This window comes from Gossypium hirsutum, chromosome D12, assembly GCF_007990345.1.
Source record: "Gossypium hirsutum isolate 1008001.06 chromosome D12, Gossypium_hirsutum_v2.1, whole genome shotgun sequence".
Taxonomy (NCBI): Eukaryota; Viridiplantae; Streptophyta; class Magnoliopsida; order Malvales; family Malvaceae; genus Gossypium; species Gossypium hirsutum.
In genome coordinates this window covers 20,243,647-20,265,581 of record NC_053448.1, presented here as the reverse complement: position 1 = coordinate 20,265,581, position 21,935 = coordinate 20,243,647, and positions in this window count along the sequence as shown.

The window sequence follows — 21,935 nt, the reverse complement described above, 5'->3', positions numbered from 1 at the left end:
ATCAAAAAATCACAAAACAAGTTCCATTCTGGAGGAAAAGCGAGATATGAAAGCATCTTCTACAAACAAAAAATGCTTCCGGAAAAGGGATTTACTTTGAGAGAAAGTAATCACACTAACTTCATGGCGAGCATTCGAAAAATTGTCGAAGCATTGAATTGGGAAGTGTCTTGTCATAGAAAACTCACCAGATCCTGGATTAGTTCGAGAATTCTATGCAAATCTGACATATTCTACTGTAACAAAAGTAATTGCCTGAGGAGTTAAGGTACCTTTTAATTTAAAACTATTAATGATCTCTTTGACTTACCTTACTTTGAAGACGATTATTATTTCTCTATAATGAAAAATGTCAAATAGGAGATGTTGTAAGAAATTCTACAAACACTTAAAGTTCTTGGGTCTAAATGGACTGTGTCAAGATATGGGAGTCATACTTGTCGTAGAGAAAATTTGACTCCATTAGCGAATGTATGGTTTTATTTTGTACATTTTAGTTTAATGCCTATCTTACATGGTACCACAATTTTTGTGGAACGAATGGTTCCATTATCACAACAAAAACTATCAATGTGGGAAAGATTACCATAAAGGAAATTCAAGATTATGCTATAAGACGTTCTGGCTCAGCAAATTTCCCTTCTACAATCACGAAATTGTGTATGAAATCTCGCGTCCATCTAACTATAAAGATGAAAGGGTATAATCAAGAAACAACTACTGATTGGGATCTTACTAGAGTAGCAGGAGATGCTAGCTTTCAAAAGCAATCTGAACCAGTATATGAAACTAAAAATAAGGATGTTCCTGCAAAACCAAAACTAATAGAGCCAATTAAAAATCTTGACGTGGCAGAACCTACTGAAACAATTCTTGAACAAGAGAAGGAAACTCTGACACTTCAAGTTCCTTCATCAAGTACCATTCCACAAAGCGAATAGTCGAATATAATGGATATTCTGCAGCACATGCAATAATAACAATAAGCTTTTTGGAGATACTAAAAAATACGGGATGGTTCATTCAGAGATGCTTTTAATAAAATATTTCATAATCCGTTTGTTTTTGTGCCTGAATTTCCAGAATTTATACTCAAACCATGGACTCCAATCTCGAGGAAGGAACAAGATGATTCAAGCAAGAACAAGAATGATGAAACAAAAGTTGGGTCAGATTCTAAAGGGTTTGCAAATAAATAAAAATGGTGTCTTCACTTTATTTTTCTTTTTAGGATATTTTAGCTTTTAGTTTTAAGTTTTTTTAGGATAATTTTGTTTCTTGCATAATAAAACAATAAGTTGAAATTATTAATAAAATTGAACAATTTGCAAAATAAGAAGTGGGGCAACAAATATGTACATGTCTAGAATTGGATCTGTCTAGGAAAGGCCTATTATTTAAGCAGTCAACTCACCTCCCTTTCCTAGGAGTGTTCCTGGTGTACAGTATCTAATTACTTCTCTATTTTCGTTCATTCTATCTATCGTTTTTAACAATGGGGACATTGTTCATCTTAAATGGAGGAGACCAAAAATTAAATTGATATTTTCAATAATTCATTTTTCCTATCAAATTGTGATTAAGTTAAATTTTGCTCAAAATTTTAAATTTTTGTTGATTATGCTAAACTTTAGTATAAATATAGTTCTATTATCTCAATAATTATTATGTTAGGTTAATTATGACATAAATGTTAATCTTAAGAAAATATGTAAATCAAACCATTAAATTTTTAATTCCTTAGAAAAGCTAAGCATGTATGAAAGTTTAAGTCTCTAGAATTGACTTAGTAATTTCTTGGGTAAAATCCTAGGAGGCATAGAATTTTGGAAATGATTTAGGCTAACTTTATTTGGACCGTTTAAGCCTTTCAAGCCAACCTTAATGAATATTTATCCCCTAAAACTTGACTTTGAGACTATATGGCCTGATTTTATTTGAACATTGCATTAATAAGCCATCCCTTCTCTAATATTTATCTTTTTCCCAAACACTAGACTCAATTTATTTAGAATATTCTTGAAAATAAGTTTTGGGGAGGTACTAAATGTTCAGAGATGTTGAAACACATGTAATATGTTCGGAAAAAAAGAAAGCATATGTACTCAAAAATAGATGTACAAGGAGCATGTGTACTCAAGTTCAAAAATAGTTGGTGAATTTGGGGGTATTTATTTTGAAAGTCCGATACAAGCTGAGTCTAGGGTTTTAGCTGAAAATTATCTATCGTTTACCTACCCCTAGCCAAGCCACATTACAACCCATTTAAAAGACCTATTGATTCAAGCTTTTATGCTGACTACATTAGTGGAGAGAAATTGCTAAGTTCAACTTATGAAGGCATAATGAAACTTAGGGATCGCAACTTAGTCTTAAATAATGAGATAAAAGTTAATTGGTAAGAATTTAGTATATATTTATTAAGAGAAAGAATTTGGTCTAAATTCTTGTTAACATGATAATAATTGAGAATAATTGAACAATATGTATACTTAAGTTGCATAATTTCAAAATTTTTATTATTGAGCATAATTGCAGTAAACTCATAATTGTGGGAAGAAATGGTTTTTGAAGGAATTTTTCAAAGGTGATTTCTTAAACTTCTTTTTCAGCTTGTGCATTACTCAAAACGGGCAATGAATTAAGTTTAGGGGTGTGGAAACACTAAAATATATAAACTTTTTCACCTCCTTTTGAACATTAATTCATGCAGATTCTAAGTAATTTTTATCAAATTTTATGCTTTTATTATAAAATAATTAAAGCGAACTTAATTTATAATACATTTCAAATTTTATTTATTTTTATAACAAATTTACATAATTCGGCCAATTTTGGACAACATTGGACAATGGGAGAACAATCAACTCGATAGTCACCTTAAGAAGATTGAATTGCTGAAGCATTTTTTTGGAGCATCTAACACATGAGAATGGTTGATTATTTAACAGCCATGGATACCCCAAATCAGCCTTCTTGGACCCATAAAAATATATTTTATCCAATAAAATTGGGTTAAATTAATTCCTAGCCTGATGAAGAGAAATGAGCCCAAATTAATTAAATTGAAGGGGACTGATCCACAAAGAAAAGAGCAACCCAATGTCGACTCAATTGCTTCCCAAATCAGCTAACTAAGCTGATTTTAAAATTTTCAAAATAACCTTAGACCTTTCATTCAATCATGGCCCAACCCCTCCCATTTTCATGCTTTTTATTTTTAGCAAACTATCCCAACCTCCCCTCCCACTTAGCATAGTCAGCCACTTGAGGGAGATTTTCAAGGCTTCTATTTGCTATTTTTAACTCCCCTCTATTAGTATAAATAGACCTTTCAAGTTCCTTTTAAATCACTCATTCACTCATCAACTCTTCTTCTCATATACCCATATTCTCTTCTCTTCCCACTAGTTTTCCCTTTTCCTTTTCCATTCCCTCTCTTGAAAAAATAATTTGCATAGCCTTAGGAGTAGCCTTAATCAACTTTGTTGGGAGTAATTGCTTGGTGGTGGCAGCAATCCTGAAGAATGAAGGAAGGAACGAGCATATCTTGCATCGGGAACATCCAGATTCGGCTAGAGTTTTCTCTTCCCTTTCTAATCTTTTGTTTTGTTCAATTCATAAACATGATTTCAATTGAGCATTTGTTTCAAATAATATCATGCTAGCTTAAATTAATTTGTGTTGGAATGATCTAATTTCCATGGTTTGATGTATTTATTTTTGTTAAAAGATGTTCTATGATTTTTGATCTGTTTATTCATACAAATAAAATCATGATTAAGTTTTTGTAGCATGATTTATGTAAAGGAATGTATGAGTTAATTAATTAATCTAAACAAGGTTTTAATTAATCAAAACGATATTTGTATGGTGTAATGTTGGATCATGTATGGATTAAATCTGTAATAATATCAAAACTATTATTACCTTACATAACCCTATAAATTGTTTTACTTATGAAATGTTAAGTTTATTAAACATAGAAATATGTTAGATAGGTTTAATAATTGATTAAGTTAGATATTTTACTAATTTTAGTAAGGGTTAATAAATGGTCAATTTAGTCACAGCATTTCCATAACATATTTTAAATGTATTAAATAATTCTAACTAGGAAGGATGATTATATTGTGATAAACTCTTCAATACTTGCATTTTGGTGTTATTTTAATTCCCTACTTAGATAATTTTTAGCTTACTAGATTAGATAGTTAATTCAATTAAATTAATGGTATCACATTTCAACTCATATTATTTTACCTTCACCAATTTGTTTAAGTTATAATTTGTCATAAAGAATTGTTCAACAATCCCTGTGGAGACAATAACTCGATATACTTATCACTTTATTACTTGTTACAATTGTGTACACTTGCACATTTCCATCGTTCCACCAAACCATCCATAACCCGTTCAAAACCGTCCAAACTCCCTCCTATGCATTAAACACCTAATTTGCTAAAATTAGCAAAGTCATCATGTAACACCCCTAACCCATATCCATCACCGAAATAGGGTTACGTAGCATTACCAAAATTTACAAATCAAATAACAGACATCTCATATCAACTAGCATTCATATCATAAACAAATCAAAATCAATCATATTGTCCCTTATGTGAGTCCTCGAGGCCCAAAATACATATTAGAAATAAATCGGGACTAAACCGGGTACTCAAAGAATTATTTGGAAAATATTAAAATTTTTCAAAGGTGCAAGGGACACACGCCCGTGTGGCCAGGCCGTGTGTTTCACACGATCAAGAGTCACACCCGTGTCTCAGGCTGTATGGACATTCAAAATAGGGATACACGACCGTGTCCTAGCCGTGTCCAAACTTATGAGCTCTCTAACTTGTTTCACACGGCCAAGCCACACACCTGTGTGCTAGACCATGTGAGCATACTGACTTGCACTAATAAGATACAGGCGTCACACGGTCAAGCCGCATGCCCGTGTACTAGGCCATGTGAATAATTTGAGTATTCTGTTTTGCAATTTAAAAGATGCAGGGGACACATGGCCAAACCACATGCCCATGTGCTAGGCCGTGTGATCAGTTTTGAGTATACTGACTTGTGCAAATTTTTAAATACAGGGGACACACGGCCGTGTTGCCTAGCCGTGTGTCACTCATGGCTGAGACACACACCTGTGTCTCTACCCGTTTGGATGAAATAGGCTATTTTTCTAGCCACATTTCTCACCCAATTTGTCTTCCACTTACATTAACACTTTAACACATCAACAATTCACAACAAGGCAATTAAAACAAGTCATGATCATGTCTTCAGCATAACCTATCATCACATACCTATAAATTTATCATCATTTAACCTTATCTATGCATATCAACCATATCAAGGCCATATATATATACATATACATATCAAAATTTATCAAACACAAGCCACTCTAATGGCTAGTCTCAACAAGATAAATTTGTGCCAACATTGGCCAAATTAACCTATACATGCCATTATAACCAAAATTAGTTTACTATATGTACCGAAAAGGCTGATGGGTAGTGTAATGTGGCTCTGACCAGCTTCAAACCTTAACGAGCTTCCGAGTTACTATAAAACAGGAGAAATAAAACAGAATAAACATTTAATGCTTAGTAAGTTCATATAATATGAAATTTAGCTTACCATTTAATCACATTAAAGTAAACATTCAAGGCATACTCAAAGCAAATTGGCCAAAAGCCCTAGCACATATCCTCATCAACCATGTTAGATATGTATTTCATATGAATATCAAGGAACATGTATAAGCTCAATAATAATCAAATTTCCATATACATACACTTTCCTCATCATGTGTCCATATAACATGTACAATCATATCCATGTATTTCAAGTATATTTTCATAATAATTCATCTTTAATCCAGATTGTCTCATGTCAGAACTTTGCCCGTTGAATCATTCAAAATATCAATGGATACACGAGTAGTACACACAAAGTGTATAAATCTATAATCCATCAATTCATATACAGGTATTCCCATACAAGCATGTAATCGGGAAGCTCTTTCGAGCCATATAACAGAAAGCTCATATGAGCTGTATAACGGGAAGCTCTTACGAGCCAAATATCGGGAAGCTCATACGAGCCATAAACGAGAAGCTCAAGAGAGTCATTAATCGAGAAGCTCATGAGAGCCGAATATCGGAAAGCTTATAAGAGCTGTGGTGTGTCTGCAACACATGCAAGACCACAACCAATTCGGAAACCCTAATGACATGGCATTCGTATCCATCAAATTTCTAAGGTTCAAACGAGATTCTGTACTTGTCGGATATGTAACACCCCTTACCCGTATTTGACACTGGAATAGGGTACGAGGCATTACCAGAACACATACACTTGTAAACGTATTGAACCGAGTTATAAAATTTCATCTAAATTAAAAATTTTCAAATTATTAACATACTTTTATAATTCTTCACTATATATCCTCAAAATATTATATTCATAATAAATAGGGCCTACTAGACCTGATACATACTCATGCAATTCAATGCTTCATTTCCTTTTCATTTATTTCACAATTTCTCATGCTTACAATTCAAATCATATCACTAGCAATTTCCTTTTAATTCACTTACAATTCAATATCATTAATATCAATACTAATACATATTTACCATTTAACTCAATGTTTATCGATTATACCATTCATTAACACATTTATGAAATTCTCAATTTTGCAATGAAAATATCACTTTAACTTAAATAACAACATCAATTCAACTCATTATCACCTTTTTCGTCATTTTACACTTCAAGTATGAACTTGCTATTTCATTACCTTTCTATACCCGTTTCCTATGCATATCACACAAGACATAAACATTTCATTCAAACATACTCGCAAGCTAGTGCATTTAAACATAATTCTTTTTGGAACTAACCACATGATAAATCATTTCACTAGAGATTACATAATTTAAATCTTATCACCCCTTTCTTGATCACATGCATATTTCTATTTAGGCACTTACCATTTCAATGCATAACTTATAAGTTTAACGTGGTATAATCCAGCCACAACTTGGCCAAAGCCTAAGCATATACACCAAATATGTTAGCCAAATAAACATATAGCATAAGCATTATAAGCATGGATGAGCACAACATTTGTTCATGTATCAAACTTACCAAAATGAATTAATTCATAAACCATTCATGACATTACTTCATGCCAAATCATATACCCAATATACCGTACACACATACTATGAAACTTTATTTTCCCACATGAGCTTAAATCATGACCAATAATGCACAAATATAAGCGTCATTTCTATTTCATCGTTTATCAATTATAATCGAACATATGACTAATTATACACAAATAATTCATATATTTTCCAATTTTCCTCCTCCTTCTCTCCATTCCACATCCTTAATGTGTATAACACACTTAAACCACATTATCCATACTTTCACTATTTTCCTGTATGTAAATTCAAGCTATCTGTCTGAGTCTGAGTCACTAATTTATTTATATCTAAAGCTACAAAGCTCAAAATTAATAACCGCTAATTTTCCCCAAAACTAGACTCATATATATATTTACCATAAAATTTTCAGAATTTTTGGCATAGCCAATAAGTACAGTTTATACTTTAAAGTTTCCCCTGTTTCACTGCTCGATAGTTCTGACCCCTATTCACTAAAAATTAATTATCTCATTGTACAGAATTTGGATAATGTTCTCGTTTGTTTATTTTGAAAATATACTAATTCAGGATTCTAAACATATAAATTTTAGCCCATAAATATTTTTTTTACAATTTTTAATGATTTTCCAAATTCAGAACAGGGGATTTCGAAATCATTCTAGCCCTGTCTCACTAAAATTCAAATATCTCATAATATAAAACTCTTTTACTTTCTATGTCTCTTTTATGTGAAAATAGACTCATTAATATTTAATTTCATATATTATTCAGCCTCTAATTAAATTTTCACCATTTTTGGTGATTTTTCAAAGTCACACAACTGCTGTTGTTCAAAACTGTTTTATTTCTAAATTTACTCTTTAATAGTTTCATTACTTTATATCATCTTACTCAATGGTTGATTAAATATCGAACCCAATATTCATCACGTAATCTTATTAATTTCACATGTACTTTCACTTGTCCAATTTCCCCGATGAACACTTCGGAATATTGACCGTTACTCGATGGAATCAGAACTTAGCAACCAACTTATATTCAGTGATACGGGGAATCAGCACATAGCGACCCCTTTCACAATAATGGATACGGTGGAATCAGCACTTAGAATCAATAATTCAGGGAATCAACACTTAGCAACCCCTCGGGGAATCTGCATTTAGCAACCCCTTTTTGATCAGTGATTTGGGGAATCTGCATTTAGCAACCCTTTTTTTACCAGTGATTCGAGGAATCTGCACTTAGCAACCCCTTACATTCAATGAATCCCAGTCTAATCCGAGTGTTCAATCTGGAACCTTATTTTACAATATTTTACCAACTTTTTCAATTTTAACCATATTTTTGTAATCTACATCAAATATTTATTCTATATTCAATCGTATATCAACAATATATTAAATAAAATTAAAACAATGCATTATTCACATACAAACTTATTTAACACTCACATTATTCAATTTAGTCCAAAAATCATACTTTGGAAAAATTATATTTTTGTCCCTAAAATTTCACAAAATTACGATTTTGCCCCTAGGTTCGTAAAATAATTTTTATTCAATTTCTTTGCATTTTAGGCCTAGCCGAACCATTTTCATAACTATAGCAGTCCACAATTTTCACTTATTCACACCCTTACTCACATTTTATAATCTTTTTACAAACTAGTCCTTTTATGCATTTTCACCGAAAATCACTCAGTAAAAGTTGTTTCTCTAACCATAAACATGCATAATCTACCATTAACCATAAAAATACACAAATTTCTAACATGGGCCAAAACCTAAACCTTAATCATATCTCAAATAAATGGTAGAAATAAATAAATCATGTTACAAGGATTTTGAAAACGTGAAAATCATTAAAAACAGGGCTAGAACGGACTTACAAACGAGCTTGGAAGCTTGAAAAACCCTAGCCATGATTTTTCCATGCAAATTTCGGCTCCTAACTTGAAGATGGACAAAAATTGGCTTTTAATTTAGTTTTTAATTCATTTTAATTACTAAATGACTAAAATGCCCTTAATGAAAAACTTTGGAAACATGCCTAACCATGTCCATTTTTGTCCACCAACTTAACCAATGGTCTAATTACCATATAAGGATCTTCAATTTAAAATTTCATCACAATTGGACACTTCTAACATGTAAAACTCAATTTTTGCACTTTTTACAATTTAGTTCTTTTTACTAAATTGAGTGCTCCAACGTCGAAATTTTCGAACAAAATTTTCACGATATTATTCCGTGAAATTGTAGACCATAAAAATATAATAAGAATAAATTTTTCCTTGTCAGATTTGTGGTCCCGAAACCACTGTTCCGACTAGGCCCAAAATCGGGTTGTTACAGGATATGTGATCAATAATATACATGACATTTTATACAAACCACACACACACAAATATTCAATTCAAATAATATAAATATACAATTTAGTTACACGAACTTACCTCGACAAGTGTTCGTAGATTCGTAGGCTACTAATCCGATACTTTTTCTTTTCCTCGATCTAACTCCATATTAGGTCTACCCAGATCTATACGAATGAATGTAACTCAATTTAATATAATTCATATTCAATTCAGTCCAATACACAACTTTGAAAAAATTACTATTTTACCCCTATACTTTTAATTAATTATAATTTTGTCCCTAGCCTCGAAAAATAAAATTCATACAATTTAATCATTATTCCAAGCCTAACCAATTTTCATATGTAATAATAGCAGCCCATGAATTTCATAAAATTTAGAATTTTTCCATGAATTTAACATCTTTTCAATTTAGTCCCTAATTGACAATTTCATCAAAACTCTCTTTACAAAAGTTGTTTATCTATCAACAACCTTTCATTTTCTACCATAAAACTTCATAATTCAACTATAGTCATCCATTGAAAAAACCCTAACACTTTAATAGACTCAAAGAAACACCGGATTTGTCTTCTAGAAACATTTGTTTCTTTTTAATTTGTTTTGAATTTACAAACATGATTTCCAATTGTTTTTATGCTTTTACTTTAATTAGAATGAATTAATTTGTGTTTGTGTTAGATTGATTGCATTCTGCCCACTTAATTTATTAAAATTGTATTTTTGATGTTATAGGTCAATTAATTATTCATTCAGATAAAATCATGCTTATGTTATTTTTGCATTACAATTGTGAGGGTGCAATTGAATTAATTATTTAATCGGATTGAAGTTATAGTTAATTGACACACTATCTTAATAGTGAATGTTTAATCTTTTTACGGAAAATTAGATTAAAAGAGTGATAGTATTGATGAATATTATTGTCTTGCATAACTTTAAGTTTATTGTGATTAAATTGTTACATATAGAAATATCTCTGTGACCTCACGTAAATTCTAAGGAATGATACTCATTATATTATAATCTTTAGTTAATTATAACATAGATATATGCATGTTAACTAATAGATAATCATAGGACTTTGACAGAAGCTTATGACTATAGATTCCAAGTTAATAAAAAACTAAGTTGCCATGGAATTATCTGTAACATCATTAGCATAGTTTTAATAATATTAAGTTGATGAATAAAACTAATCTAGCACATTTATGTCTCTTGATTAATTCTTTAAATTATTACTCTTACCTTGTGTTTACATTTCATCTTAGTTTAGTGCTAGTTTAGATAATAGTTTACTCATACTCTAAAAATTATTTTGTCATCACCAAGTTGCTTAAATCTTAATATTTCACAAAAATATTGCTTATATAGTCCCTGTGGGGATGATACTCTTATACTCACTACTTTATTACTTCACTATGACTATGTAAACTTGCACATATATTAGCAAGGAATCATGATTATTCAAGGATACATCTATTGAAAAATTATGTTTATTGTTAAAAGATATGAATATCTATTTAAATAGTTGTGTTCCTATGAAGAGACATGAGAACTCCTATAAATAGGAGCCGAATTTAATTTTTTTTGACACTTCGAATTTAATAATTCTTTATAGAAATTGATATCATTGCTATGCTCCGCTCAGTGCTTAGTGAATTATTTTCGTCAATGCAAAACGTAGACAATCGTTGGGCTCATAGTATCCTCAAGGTTTATTTGCTAGTAACTCCTTTGCACACCATAATACGAATAGAACTTTAAAGAAAATGACATTGATACATACCTTGAAGACTTTGTTAATTTCTCATAAATTTATTTTTATCCCCACATACCAACAATTATGAATTGGATTTGTAAAGATAAGAGAATAACTTGATGATTTGTTCATAAAAGCATTTAATGAAAATTGAGTCAAGTATTCGTATAACAAGCTAGGTATGATAATATCTATATTCGGCTTGAGAGGGAGTGTTAGTTGTGTATATCTATATTTCATAAAATTATAAGAGCAAATCAGTAGTGATTTCATATTTGTAGGCATTAATTCTTTAGTATTGTTTATTTCTTTCCTTCTACAAATATATGACCTTTGTACAAATACCCTTATAACCATTGAATAAAATCACCAAAAAGAAACTTCTCTTTCTAGTATTCTACAAATAACTAAATAAGCATACATATATTCCAATAATTGAATTGAAATATAGCAAGACATGCTAATCCACTTGTAATTATTATAACAATTAAGAATACGTGAATTCAAGTGTGCTTAAATACATCTTTTCTTTTCAAATAGATTTTGTATGAAAAAACCAATGATGTTATTGTATTACACTAAATTTAAAAAACCATTTATTATATAAATTAAACAAAATAATGAAGCAACATGAAATAAACCAATAATTGATTGATAATAGGATTTATAGTGAAACAATTAGTGGCAGTTGAGAAAAGGAAGGTGGCATGTGTGTAAAAATATAAGGACCAACCAAATTAAGAGCAAAGACGTTAAGGAAAAGTTTGATGCATGGATGAGAAAAAAGCATGGAATAATCCGTAACAAAAATTACTATTTCAGAAGAAATTATTTTAACAGTTTGGTTGGTTTTCATCCGAACATGAATGGATATACAAAGAAGAGTGAGGCACGTGATTGTCCGTCAAATAGGGGAGGCGTGTGGGCGGCTCCATTCCCGTGAGATCCAAACAACAAACTCAGTCCCGGGTTTCACATATGAATGATTGGGCTTGTCATTTTAGGGTTTAGGGTTTCCCTATCAAACGTTACAACATCAATCAGGGTCACGGGCCTCCCCTTCTCCTATGAACTTACGACCGCCCTCTTAATGTCTCTCTACTCTTGTGGATGATTATGGATGATAGTAATTATTTATATAATAATCAAATTTAAACATCACAAAATCTACTAAGTCAAATGGCTTGTAAAGAAAATGAATATGTTTTTGCTAAAATAAACAAATTCAGGTAATAAATATGCAAATTGTATCGATCTAAATTTCAAATCTAATTATTATTGGAATACTTAAAAACAAACAACTCATCATAATCAATAGAATTAAAAAAATAAAACAAACAAATAATTTAATAAATTTAATATTAACTAATTCTGCCAAGGATAAATCGGCACTTGAAATGTTGTTCAGTGGATAATTTGGAGGAATGAAATAGTAAGCTACTCCAACTTTATAAAAAAATATTTATTTTAGTCTTTCATTTAATTTTTTATCTCTTTTTGTAATTAATTTTACATTTTTATTAAATTACCTCAAAATAAATGAAAAAAATTAATTTTTGTTAATTTTTCTAACGTGACATACACGTGGATGATATATCAACATTTAATTAATTTTTTTAAAATTTAAAAATTTTAAAAATATTTTTATACTTTTTAAATAATTTTAATGATTTTTTATTTTTAAAAATAATTTTTAAATTTTTAAAATTTAATTAAATATTGATGTATCATTTATATGATAATTCACGTATATGTTACAGCAATAAAATTAAAAAATATTAACTTCTTTATTTATTTTGAGATTGTCGAAACCATTTTTTTGAAAATAAAAATTTAGTTGTCGACTTTTTTAAAAAAGGAAAAAATTGGAGTCGCCACCGATCTGTGATTTAGGTATGATCGGCCCACCTTAAAAACAAATTTGGTCTACGAAATTTGAAAAAATGGGTTCGGGAGTCAGTTACGTACGAGGAAGGGTTAGCACCCTCGTAACGCCCAAAAATCGATACCAAATTGATTATTTACTGTCTTAATGTCGAAGGTTAAAAAGATTTTTGTTAAACTCTAATGTTGAAATCTGAAACGGATAATCAAATGTTCAAGTTAGATAAAGATATCGAGACCCAATACGTTAGGGTACAATTTCACAAAACCCCCGAACTTTGAATATTACTTTTGCTTTATAAGTAATTCTTCATTTCGAGGAAGCAATTATGTCATGCCCAATACGTTAGGACATAACAAATTAAGTTCCCAAAAATGATTTTTTTACTTATATATTTTAAATAACAAATATTCTCGATTATTTGGAATTAATAAAGAAAATCGAAACCCAATAAGTTAGGGCTCAATTTTCCTCGAAAATTCCTAACCTTGAATATCGTTTTTATTTTTAAAACCTTTGAATCATAAAATATGATTTTTAATGTTTTGACAAAATCAAAATAAATTTTAAAAATATATTAAAAATGTTAATGTAGTATAAAACAAATATTTTAATTCAAATTCTGCGTATTCATAAGTATGATATATAAACAATTTTAGCAAACATGTATAAGGATGTGAAAAAAAATGTATAAGTCATAGAAATAAAACCAATGATAAAAAACATATAAAATATATTAATATATTTTTAAAAAAATAAGTATAATGTATTAGTAAATATAAAAACATGGAAAATATTTATAATAGCCTTGAAAAGATTGCAAAAATATATGTACACGTTATAAAATATATAAACATATGAATTATAAAACCTGAAAGTATAAATATTATTATAAAAAAATATGAATGTATATAAAACATATATAAACTATAAAAATAAAATGATATGATAATAAAACATATTTACGTACTGCCTATATATTTGAAACATTGAGAACATACATATATATTAACATATATATATACGCGCACATATATACATATAATAATGATAATATAGTAATAATTACACTAATAAACAATATAAAAAATATAAAAAAAACTAAAAAAACAAATTAAGGACTAAATTTAAAAGCCAAACAAAATTTGAGAGCTGAATTTGAAAACAAAAATAAGAAAAGGAGTAATTTAAATATGCGCAACCAAGGGAAGGACCAAAAAACAATTTACCCAAACCACCTAAAGCATTGCGCAATATTGGACCAATTTGAAACAAAAATAAAATGTGCAGTAAAAATTAAAAAAAGTAATAAATTTAATTTAAAACACATTATAAAATAGGAAGGACCAAGGAGATAAATATCCCCTCTACTAGAAAAGCGCGGATCCAAACTGGTTTATGGGTCGGGTCGCACGGGTCACTAATACGGCACCGTTTTGATAATATATTAAAACTAAAATTTTTCTTAAAAAAAATCATTTTCTGTTTTAAAACAAAAAGGATAGGGAAAAAAAAGGGGGGTTGCTCTGTTAGGGTTTCAACCCTAGCACCCCCCACGTCGCCGCCGTCAAAGATCCACCGCCACCAGGCCGTCCCTTGGCCTCCGACGACGCTCCGACAACACCAGGTAAGCCTCCTTTCTCTCCCTCTTCGTTTATTTGTTTTAAAGAACCAAGAAGAACATCCAAAAAACAATAAAAGTAAAGAAAAAACAAAATAATCACCTTCAAAAACTTTCTTTTCTATTTCTTTCTCTTTTGTATTTTCTCTTTTTATTTCAGTACCAAAAATTTCTAACCCCAATTTACAAAAATCCATTTGGCTTTAATAGCCGAAATAAGGGAATCAAAACTCCCAAAAACTACTTTCTCTTTTTTTCCTTTTTTCCCTTGTATTTTTTGCTATTATCTTTGTTCGTGGTCATGATTTGTTGCAGGTGTGGGCGTTGGAGAATGTGGGTTGTGCGAGATGATAACCGTTGGAGGAAGAACGTGTGCGGCACTGGGAAGGCTACTTGCTGCTGTAGCACTGATGCGAAGAGGGTTCTTTGATGGGTTTATTGGGCTAGGTTAAATTAGGTTTTAGGCTAATGTAATTTGGTTACAATTTGGGCTTGTAACATTTGTATTGGGCCACGTGAATTAAGTTTTAAAATGGACTGGGCACCTTTGTTTATTTAGGCCCGGGCTAAAATTGGGTATTACAGCTGCCCCTCTTTGCTCGTTGTCGTGTAACGAGAACAGGGAAAAGACTTTAAAAATGGCCAATTTGGCCCGGTCATGCTGGACCTTAGTGCTATTCTTCTTCTTTAAAGGCTCATTCCATCCTACTGCATCCTCAGAGGTATAGGAACTAGTGCTTCAATCCACTCCATTGCAACATCAAGGAGATAGGACTTGTACCTTGTAGCTTCTCAAAAGAACAAAACTTGCAATCTCTAGTCTGCTCCGTCGTAACTTCAGGGAGATAAGACTCGTAGCTTCAACTTATTCTGCTACAACTTCAAAGATGAGTCTGATACGATCTGCTCTACTTCTTCAATTTATCCAATTACAATGTCGAGGAAACAAGATCCACCGTCGTAGCTTAAATCTGTTCAACTGCACCGCTAAGAAGGTAAGATCCGTCGTTGTGGCTTCAATCTTTTTAATTACGCTGTCGGGGAAACCAGATCCGCCATTGTGACTTCAATTTGCTTCACTGCACCGCCAAGGAAGTAAGATTCGCCGTTGTGGCTTCAATCTTTTAAATTGTGCTGTCGGGGAAACCAAATCTGCCGTTGTGACTTCAATCTGCTCCACTGCACCGCCAGGGAAGTAAGATCCGCCGTTGTGGCTTCAATCTTTTTAATTGCACTATCGGGGAAACCAGATCTGCCGTTGTGACTTCAATCTGCTCCACTGCACCGCCAGGGAAGTAAGATCTGCCGTTGTGGCTTCAATCTTTTTAATTGCACTGTCGGGGAAACCAGATTTGCCGTTGTGATTTCAATTTGCTCCACTGCACCGCCCGGGAAGTAAGATCCGCTGTTGTGGCTTCAATCTTTTTAATTGCGCTGTCGGGGAAACCAGATCTACTGTTGTGACTTCAATCTGCTCCACTACACCGCCAGGGAAGTAAGATCTGCCGTTGTGGCTTCAATCTTTTAAATTGCAATGTCAAAGAGATAGGATTCGCTGCCCACAGCTTCAATCCGCTCCACTTCAACTAATCCAAGCCTTAACGCTAGAGAGATAAGATTCGTCGTCGTGGCTTCAATCTTCTCCGCTACAATGCCAAGGAAATAAAAATCTGCTATTTTCAACCTACTCCACTGCTGTTCAAGAAGATAAGGCTGAAGTTTTACCGGTTTGTTCTCTAGGGAACATGACCTGTATAATTCAAATTATGAACCTAATTATGCCTAGTGATTAGGATGTCATGATCAAAATGAATCAAATGCTCCTAACTAAACGTGTATGAATGACATTTGAATGAATGTAGAATATTATTTTTCGAGAATGATCCTTTTTTTATCACTGAGGCAGTCATTACTCAAAGTTTATTAAAGTTGTATCACTGACGCACTACAACGTCCTCTTGCTCGGCTAGCATCTCCAAAGAAACGCTTGATCAGATTGCCCTCCACCATGAATTTCAAAGTTTCGTCCATTGGGACGTAAAATTTGTACCATCTTTCTCTCACTGTAACCCAAGGGTAGAAAAATCTGGTCTTTTCTCAATCCTCTCCTATCGCAATTCTAGGATATAGAATGTGAAACTCTTTGGTTCTTTACATCATTCCCAAGGTGTCATACCAAATGCTCATGCAAAAATAAATGCTTTCTTCTCCAAGGACACCTCTTCCTATTGCTTGGTGACCATTGCTTGCTTGTTCATCTAAGCCTTGCCACCAACGTATCATCCTGTCGTTTTGTTCAATCAATGTTTTTGACAACAAAATCAAAAAGAAAGTCCTAATTTAGACTTTTCCTTCTCAGATATCCAACCTTTAAACCTGGTGCGTTCTAAACAATAGTCCTGTTTCAGGTTCCTATATTTATTTAGAAACTTCTAGAGTAATATGCGAAACTTCCCTTGTGAAAGTTTTATTAGTCCATTAATCATTATTCTAATGTAACATGCTTGCAAAAAGAGCAAAACGATGGATAACATAGAATTGATTTGAGAACATAGCTTGAGATGAATATATTATCAAGAATATTAAGAATAAAAGAAGAATTGACTTGTATCTTGAAAAAGAATGAAGCATCCCAAGAACAGGCAATTCAATAAAAATAGTATAAAAACTAGGTGTCCCAGATATCGCAACTTGAACTTCTCTGTACAAACTTCCTGAAGACCATTCTGAGTTTGACATGTGCTTAGGAGATCTACAATACTCTGTCGATGCTCCAAGATGTCGCGTACCCCTTTCCTGCTGGTTCAGGCATAGTAAGATTGCCACATGCCCCAATCTGATCAAAATTTGAGCTACTCTTATTACCTCATGCCCCATTCTGATCAAAATTTGAGCCGCCCTTTTTGGGTTTTCAACTCAAATCCCCTTTAGTCTAAGGCGCCCTTTGCAGGTTTTCACCTTAGCCTCTCCATTTTTATTTTTTTCATTTTTCATTTTCATTTTTTCATATTTTTTCACATCATCATTTTTTTTACGACTCAAACTACTATTTGCGGGTTTTTACCTTGGTCCTCTCCTTCTTTAAGCGAAGTATTTCTTAACTAAATCTGAGTTTACAGGATTAGACAAGTTTTTTACTATCCATCTCACTCAAGATCAGTGCTCCTCCAAAAAATGTCTTCTTTACAACATAAGGACATTCCCACTTTGGCACTCATTTTTCTCCAAAATCCTTTTGTAGAGAAAGGATCTTTTTCAATACCAGGTCTCCCTCGTGGAATTCTCTGGGACGAACCTTTTTATTGTAAGCTCGTATCATCCGTTTTTGGTACATCTGACCATGACGAATAACTTTTAGCCTTTTTCTTTCAATTAAGTTCAACTGATCGTATCGAGATTGGATCTTCATCCTACTTTAGCTCAGCCAATACCCGAAGAGAAAGAATTTTAACTTCAATGGAAAAAACCGTGATAAGCTAAAGAGAAAGACATTGCCCAGGTAGAGGTTTTTTTGTTTCTTTTTATTTTTGTTTTTTGTTCTTTTTTTATCTTCTTCTTTTCTTTTTTTCCCTTTTTTTTGTATTGAATCTGCACTCATAGTATTAGGCAAGTCCTGATCATCCCTTTCGATCAGAATCAATATTATTCCAGATAAGGTCTTCCCCATAAGATCTTCCACTTTCATTTTGTATGCGAAAGATTTTCTTTGGCATCAGGTTTCTCTCATAGAGCCTTTTGGGGTGAAATTTAACTATGATGAGAAAATTTTAGATCTTCCTCTTCAATTAGGATGAAATCCAACAAAAATACAGAAAAATGACAATTTGACTTCAATGGGATAAGCCAGAGAAGAAGGTATTGCCCCGGTAAAGAATTCTAACGTTCATCTTGAACATACTACAAATTTTTAATGTGCTATTGCTCAGATTACAATGTCAATGCTTAAACTTGGGCATATCCTGGTATAATCATACGAAGACATCTTTGAACTCTTGAAATAACTTAACAAGGTCTTACTTCGTTTCTCCGGTTATGCATATTCCGTCGAGGTCACGATCTCCACTGTCTCTTCAAGAGGTAAAATTTGTTCTCTTCTTGCTCTACCATCCTCAACAAGTTTGGAGATAGGCTACGATCTATGTCATCTTCAAAGTCATGAGATCTCTCTAAACACATGCCTTGCTCAAAAGGAGATCCTGAATATGTAGCAGCGTCATTCATGTCATTGATATTTGGGGGCCCATAATAAATACCAAAGAATATACAAAAGAAATTTATGAACAACTATTTATACAATATGATTATGAATGAATGAATGAATGATGTGGAAGAAAATCTAAAAGAATGAAAGAATAATTATTCAAAAAGACCGAAAGAATATTGGTTCAAAAATGATCGCAAAGATGCATTTTATTAAAATAACGACATTCAGACATGAGCCTATTTCACAAAGGAATTCTTATTGCCTCTAGGCTAAAAGCAACAAGTGTGTTTTGAACATTACTCTAAATAAGTCACAAATACTACAGAGATTTCTTTTGCAGTCTAATCATTTAGGACACTCCCAAGTTTATAAGGATGGATATATAATAAGGTCCCTTTTCAATTGTGTCTTCATGTATGGAATTGATGTGAACATTCTCCTACACTTTTTCATACACTGCATTCACCCCATTATCAATATGATTGGGTAACGAATTTCCTGCACTCGATGAATCCTCAAATCTGACAATGTCCATATTGATGAGCCTTTCAACCAATTTCTTGAAAGCGGTGCAATTTTCTATCGAATGCCCCGCAATTCTTGCATGGTATTCACACTGAGCATTTACATTATATCATTTAGGAAATGGGGGCAACATTGGTTTCAAATAGAAGGGGGACACCACATGTGCATTAAATAAGCTTTGATACAGCTCGCTATATGACATCGGTATAGGCGTGAACTGAAGCCCTTCTATATTTGTCTTCAATGTAAGATTCTCGCTTTAAAGGGCTCTGACGGCTAGTGATTTCTGTCTTTGGTCGGCCCACAGTGATTGGTTTTGAGTAGCCCCTGTTATATCTGCCTACATTATCCCCCTTATTCCCCTTCTTCCTTGGTTCATTTAAAGTATTGATTTGAGAGTTCCACTCTCGCCCTTTCCATTTGTAACGATCTTCAAATTGTTTTGGGAACTCCACCCTCGCCTGTTCTGTTTCTGCTTGATCATCAATGACAATAGGATTAGTTAAATTGCCCATCGAGTTGGAACCTGAGCCAGTCTATAAATTCACCGGTGTCGAGGTGCTGGTCTGATATCGGGGTCGGATGTTAACAATTACCCTTTGTAGATATGCATTTGGTTGTGCTTGGGTATTTGTTGGGGTGAAGCCTGAATGATATGTAGGGTCCTCATTATTATCCCCAAAGTGGACCACTGGGGTTTTTCCTCTTTCTAACCCTTTAGCCAATAACTGGGTTAACTGGCACTTTATACTTCTTTGGAATTCTAACAACTGATCTCTCATATCTTGCTGAAATTTGGTTAATTGCTCCTGCATCCGCACTTGTATTTGCTCTAATTTCTCCAACCTTTGGTCCATTTCTCTAGTCTTTGCTTGGATGCCGTGAGGGTGTTGGTTTTCCAAATTAACTGAAATAATTTTACTCAATTAGGCTTTTTCAATGGATTTTAATGCATAGGATGTCATGTAATGCGAATGCATGAAATAAATGCATAAAGAGACGTTGATATGATTCAATTCCATTTAGAAAACTTCACTAGAAGACAAACTTCTTTACATAAAACGGATGCATGTACAGCCTCGCCCTCATACTCTAAGAAACAACGACCTCTTACTTCATCTAGATGTTTAAGATAAATCTCACAAATTTCCAATGAATAGCACTACTAGCTCCTTTTTGCTTGATATTGGTTGCAATCCATCGTCTGCCCATCCTCGTAAGGCTTATCAGCTTCTTTAAGGAAGTTGGAATGTCGACAGCTCTCGAATAATCAGCTTGAATCCTCGGGCCACGAAGTAAAGTCATGAACTCTTCCATCACCCTTATCGTGTTTCTCAGGATATATTCGGGCAATTGTATTATCTTCCATTTTATCAAAAAATCCATATTCCATGACAAGCTTTCTAAGTTAGTAATCGAACTTGAATCAACATCTCTTTTCTAAGATGCAAATGCAATGCAATCAAAATGTCATGCAGTCAAAACAAAACACAACAAGTCAGTATCAGGTATAAAGCAAACAGAAAATAATGAAATACCTACTTGGGTAACTACTAGGGTTTGGTATAATTCTACCTAGGGTAAGTTCCTAAATTTCACTATATGAGGTTTGGCTTCTAGAGCAAAGGTACCCGAACCAGCAGATTCCTCGATCCTCACCCATCATAGGCTCATATGGACCGAGTTCGGTTCAGTGGAATACATTTCCCTATGGCTGCACGGAGATGAAAATCTCACGAAGACATAGGTACGGATGTATCCCGAAAGTGATTCACTATCCTGCATGGAGGTGAAAACCTCACGAAGGAGAAGCTTTCACTCCCACTTAGAGGGGTAAAATTGACCATGAAATGTAAGATGCAAATAAACTAACAGACTTAGACCAATAAAGCAAATACATAACAATGGAAACCAATAAATACAAAAGGGGAAATCATTGCTAAAACAACATTAACTTTCGACAAGAAGACACAAAATAATCAATTTTATGGCTCGACTCTCTAGGTCCCCAGTGGAGTCGCCAAGCTGTCGAAATCATTTTTTTGAAAATAAAAATTTAGTTGTCGACTTTTTTAAAAAAAGAAAAAATTGGAGTCGCCACCGATCTGTGATTTAGGTGTGATCGGCCCACCTTAAAAACAAATTTGGTCTACGAAATTTGAGAAAATGGGTTCGGGAGTCAGTTACGTACGAGGAAGGGTTAGCACCCTCGTAACGCCCAAAAATCGATACCAAATTGATTATTTACTGTCTTAATGTCGAAGGTTAAAAAGATTTTTGTTAAACTCTAATGTTGAAATCTGAAACGGATAATCAAATGTTCAAGTTAGATAAAGATATCGAGACCCAATACGTTAGGGTACAA